This window comes from Spea bombifrons, chromosome 8, assembly GCF_027358695.1.
Source record: "Spea bombifrons isolate aSpeBom1 chromosome 8, aSpeBom1.2.pri, whole genome shotgun sequence".
In the NCBI taxonomy this organism is placed as follows: domain Eukaryota; kingdom Metazoa; phylum Chordata; class Amphibia; order Anura; family Pelobatidae; genus Spea; species Spea bombifrons.
This window is the reverse complement of record NC_071094.1, coordinates 11,173,300-11,179,081: the sequence shown is the minus strand read 5'-3', so window position 1 is coordinate 11,179,081 and position 5,782 is coordinate 11,173,300.

Genomic DNA, 5,782 nt, shown 5'->3' with positions numbered 1-5,782 from the left:
GCATCCTTGTTACAATGTGACGAATCAATAAAGTTGTTACAAAAAAAAAAAAAAAAGAACTAGCTGGATTGCGAAACCTTCGTGGTCCGTAACAATAGTATCTGTTTCGTGGTTCTTAATGATACTAACTGCGAAGGGCAAAAGGAACATTTAATGCAGTACAGAAAGCGGGCCAGACGCCGAGAAACATACCTGAGAACTTTATAAAAAGATTAACCATGATACTTTTCACAAACTAACCCTACAATAGCTTATGTCACTGATTGTGTAAACACTATAAAGTCACCTGTATTCAAGGAGGGATTTGTTTCACAATTGAATCTGCATATATTGTAAGACTGTGAGCAGAACTTTGTCTTAGTTCCTCAGTTCTAGTTTAGTCAGAGCCTTTGAATGTATGCACTGTAAGAAGTGCTGCATAAATTGTTGTCGCTATATAAATAATGATAATAATAACAATAATATTTACGCTATAACAAAAAAAACATAGAATTTGACTACAGTTAGGAATCTTTTGACCCACCCGTGCCCAGCAGAAGGGTCTTGTTTGACCTGTCCCCTGCCACTTGTCATCTCAAATGGGTAATGGGTGCTTTTCTAAGAGAAAAAGTCCCAGATCACTTCTTGGGGTTAGATATAGGTCCTCCGGTCACTAATCCCCCATCCACAATAAGGATGCAAGCTGAGTAGCGCACATCATTTGCTATCTGCATTCTGGGGAAAGACACAGATTACCTTAAACTGCACTCGGGCACCGGCCATCTCTTCGCGTTCGTCTTTGTGCGGGAAAAAAATATTAGTATTCCACGAATATTCGCCCGTTCCTGTGCACGGTTCTGGTGAATATTCATGTACATTCTTCATGTTTGTTTTTTTCTTCGTTTTTTTGCTGTGAAATATAAATCTTAATAGATACAAAGTGTTCATACTGTACTATTCTATTTCTTACCTCATTTGAGCTTTGTTATCCAAATTGTTCTATCCAGGTTACTAAAATAACCCAAAAGAGGCTTCCTATAAGCACGGACTTTAATTCACAAATCTTTGGGATAAATCATTATGCTTTTGTCAGTGAGCATTATGACACCATAAAGTGATTTTATTCAAGCTAGGTATTCCAGAAATGGAAAAAAAGGGCTGACTTGTCATGCAAAATAAATTATCTTAGAGATAATTTAGAGGGACCAAGGGTTTTGGTTGGAGCTGCAGCAACCAAAGGAATGCTCCAGTGAATGGTTATTACTACATCATTTACTATATAATTTAGTAACCAAATCTGTGTTAAATAATTTAGGAGGTGGTATTTACCAACTATCTTCCAGGGCAATGGAGATCAGAATGTAGAAATCATAAAAAGAGAAATTTGCGAGGTTCAGAGTGGCTGACGCGCGGTTGCGACCACCTCCGCCGGCCACCTAATAAAATTAAACCGGCTGGCGTGCGCACACACACTCTGCCACCCAGTGGCAGTGCCGCAGTGAGGCTCTTCGTCCCGCCCCTTTGAAGATGTGACGCTCAAGGGGGTGGGCTCACAGAAGAGTTCCTCACGTCAAGGAGAGGATCGATACGTCGGAGGAGAGTGGGAAAAAAAAGAACAGCAAAAAGTATTTCCCAAAAAAATAGTTATGGGTTAGAGTAAAGAGGACCCACATTCAATGTAGGGGGATTGCCTTGGGACATCATTAAAAATTAAATAATACTAAAGGGGGGGTAGCTGGGTTTTGGCATTACAAAATCAATATAAACAGAGGGGGTGGCTGGGGGTAATATACATGGCAGTGGGGGGGCATCAATAGACAAGAGGATGGTTGGGCATCACTACATCAATACTAAAGGGGAAGCTGACTGGGGCAAAATACTATATATGGGGAGCATCACATTAACCAATACTAAAGGGGTGGGGGCATCAATACACAAAGGAGGGAGTTGGCTGGTAGGCATAACATAAATCAATACTAAGAGAGGTCTGGATGGGTGGGCATCACATAAATCAATACACAAGGGTGTGTGGGCATAAATACACAAGGTTGTGGGGGGGAAGACATTAATCAATACAATATCAGTGCCTGGCTGGGGCATTGATACACAAGGGGTAAAAATATAAAAGGGCAAATGACAAAGCAGTGTAGAAAATAATTAATTGTGGCATGTGTGTTTGGGTGTTGGTGTGGCAGAGCCTGTCCTGGCGTGTGTGTCAGGATTTCACCCTGTCAGCCAGGACTCTGTATTTATTTTCTTAGTTTCATATCTGCGGCAGCCCCTAGAGGCCGCTTGTGTGTACACAGTTCCCTGTAGGCTAACAAGCCGACCAGCTGCCTCTGCTTACCTGGGTTTAACCCTTCTCACTCTGGAGCACCCAGCCCTAATCATTGCAACCAGCTGAGTCTTGTTTCCTGGACTGAGCCTGCCTATGTTATCCTGCTCTGCCCTTCAGTCAGGGCTTTTGCATTGGAGTGTGAGGGACCTTTTGTTCTGCTCTGTACCTGACTTACTGTGTTATACCGACCTCCCTTTTTGTCTTCTGTTCCTGGCACATCTGATTTGCAGCCGTCAGCCCTGCCAAGTGGGCTTACCTGCCTCCAGCCCTGCCAAGTGGGCTTACCTGCCTCCAGCCCTGCCAAGTGGGCTTTCCTGCCTCCAGCCCTGCCAAGTGGGCTTTCCTGCCTCCAGCCCTGCCAAGTGGGCTTTCCTGCCTCCAGCCCTGCCAAGTGGGCTTTCCTGCCTCCAGCCCTGCCAAGTGGGCTTTCCTGCCTCCAGCCCTGCCAAGTGGGCTTTCCTGCCTCCAGCCCTGCCAAGTGGGCTTTCCTGCCTCCAGCCCTGCCAAGTGGGCTTTCCTGCCTCCAGCCCTGCCAAGTGGGCTTTCCTGCCTTCAGCCCTGCCAAGTGGGCTTTCCTGCCTTGTGCCCTTCCAATAATTAATTGTGGATTGTGGCATGTGTGTTTGGGTGTCGGTGTGGCAGAGCCTGTCCTGGTGTGTGTGTGTTTGGGTGTCGGTGTGACACAGCCTGTCCTGGTGTGTGTTCGGTCATCTATTTCCTGGCACTTAACTTTGTGTAGGAATAAAATTAACTATGTAATTTTTAAGTATCCAGAGATAAAACACCCTCCTGAATTCAGTGAGAGGAAAAGTAAAGGTATTGTATTATTTACTCTATTTCAATAAGCAGATCTTATCACAAAGGTATAGTTGCAGGAACTTGGATGGTGGTTGGGATTTTCAGAGTCTGTGAAACCCAATTTAATTTCATTCTGCTCTACAGGGGACAATTCCTTGTCCTTCCCCCTTAAGGGAGAACCTTTTACATACGCAGTGGCAGAACTATCAAAAAGTTTTTGCAGTGGCAAATGTTTTGATTCCATTATGTCTAATCTCTGTAACTAATTTGGGCCTTTTAATATTTTTGGTTTCTGGGCTTTTAATACAAATAATGTGATAAAAATAAATGATTTATACTTATTTGGATGGCAAATAATGTGACTTGGGTATGTGTGAGGTCTGTGTGTGGATACCAGAGCTCAACCACAAGATAAAATATATGGGGCTGGTGTCCAAAAGAACTCAGCTGGCAAGGTGGCAATGTGGGAGCTATAGTGGAGGTCTTCACACAGGCTTCCATTGATCTTACAGCTTCCTGTGCTGCTTAGCATACTTGGGGAAATTCCAGGCTTACTAGAGTCCTCCCTATTCTAAGAATGTGGCTTCATGAGGAGGTGGGACCAATGTTGCCTGTGGGCAGGGCTGATGATTCATGTAGGTGGGGCTATCCACATACTCCTTGAATTTGTAAGGACATGGGAAGATAAATGGTCAGGGAGTGAGAATGCCTAAACGCCACTCCCATGACCTATAGATTTCATCACCTGACCTAGAGAAGCAGCACTTCACACAGAGTCTCTGGGCAAAACCCGGAGAGAGTTCCAGGTGTGTTTGTTAGGGGAAGTCAGAGGGTCTCCCCAACTGACCCATGTTTCCTACTGCCCACAAAAGAAGGACAGTGGGGCAACTATGCGGGACAGTGTCTTAAAATCATCATTATCTAACAAAAATGTAGACACTTGGGAGGTATACTGTTTCTTTTCCATCATGAAATGTTGCGATTCCAAGTTAGTGCTGCTGAAGTTGCTGATGGTGCTGCAGAGCTAAACACAGGATCGCTTATATTCAGTAGTATTAGTACATAAAAGCAGATAGGCAAAATCTGAAAATGTTCCACTTTTGTCTACAGTAATAAACCTGTACCAGTGCCCGCTGCCTAGTGCTGACTCCCGACACTGATGAGCTCTTGAACATAAACAGATGGAAAGCAGAGAGACAGCAAGCCATTATTTAGTGCCATTGGGTGTTTTAAAGATCCATCTTTGCATAAAAGGTAGTCAGGGATATGTCAGTAGAAATGTAAAAAAACACATGTTCACACACCTTCTTTGCAAGTCAGAGTTTCTGCTTGAGTTTTTTAATCCAAATTCTATTTTTTTGCAGTAACTCTAGGATGAAGAAAAAATGTGATTTTTCTTGTCTTGGACTAATCCATAGTTTAGGCTAGTGATATTTTTTTCAGTCAAGAAAAGTCACATATGTAAATCAGTGTTATAAACAGCATACAAGTATGTGTGACAAAATATCATATGTCCTGTAAGCTGACTTTTATCAGCTGAGCCAAAATTTGTAAATTAATTTGCTTTAATATTATTGTCCTTTTATGATAAATTTTTTTTAAAGAGCAACAAAGTTGATATAAAACACATCATAATGTCTCGATCTGAAGCTTTTTATCACAACGTTACTAACTTATGCTGTCCACTGGTAGTTCAAACTGTCATTTGCAAAGCTTTGCTTTCACTGCATTGTCAAAATGTCCTATTATTCTGGTAGACAGATCCCAAGAGAGGCCTTTAATGGTCCCTACTAAACTATTGCCTTTAGCAAGAGAACACTCGCTGCAAGCTCCCTCGTTTTCTGTGTGTGCAAATGCCACATTTCAACATTATTTCTGTTCAGTTTGTTCTGTTTTTAACCTAAAATGTTGAAAATCTAATTGCATAAGTTTTTTAAAAAGCAGTATTTCTCAGATTTTACTCCACACCTCGTAAAAATGCATATGTTGCTGTGCAAACGATACACATCCAAATTATAATGATCAAGCTAAAAAAATCAGTTACAAATAAGACACCTCTCTGAGATTACTTCAATAATGTTTACATTAAAAACAGTGTCTCAACAACAAAAGTAACTGTTTATGTTTTTTTATTATCAGGATTAAGTACCAATTTGATTACCATTATGATTAAGTGAATTTTGCAATGATCCTTCAGCAGTGTTTATTCTCTTGGCTGGATAAAGAATACATTACCATTAAAAGCTGGGATTAAGTCATCTAGTCCGTGACATGTCACTAGAACCTTGCTTTTCTTTCTGTAGAGGCTGCAAATTACATTCTGAGAATTTCATGTTGGTGATGTCATAAACTCATTTCACAGCTTTTACATCATTGCAGCCAGACTTCATCAAAGCTGAGTTGTAGAATCTAAAGATGATGTAGGAGTCACTTGACCTCTTTGTGGGTAATTGTCTGAAAGGTGTAGGATTTGTGCTATAAGCTTGATGTTGAAGAACATTTTATCTCTTGGCTTCATAAAACAGTTTCATATCTCAGGGAGCTATTCCAAAGAATGATTCATATTTAAATACTGTAAAATGCATTATTGTAAAAAAAAATAAAAGGCAGCATGTAAACGTAAAATAACCTTTCAGTTATCTTATGCATGATAGCTAAAAGTTATGC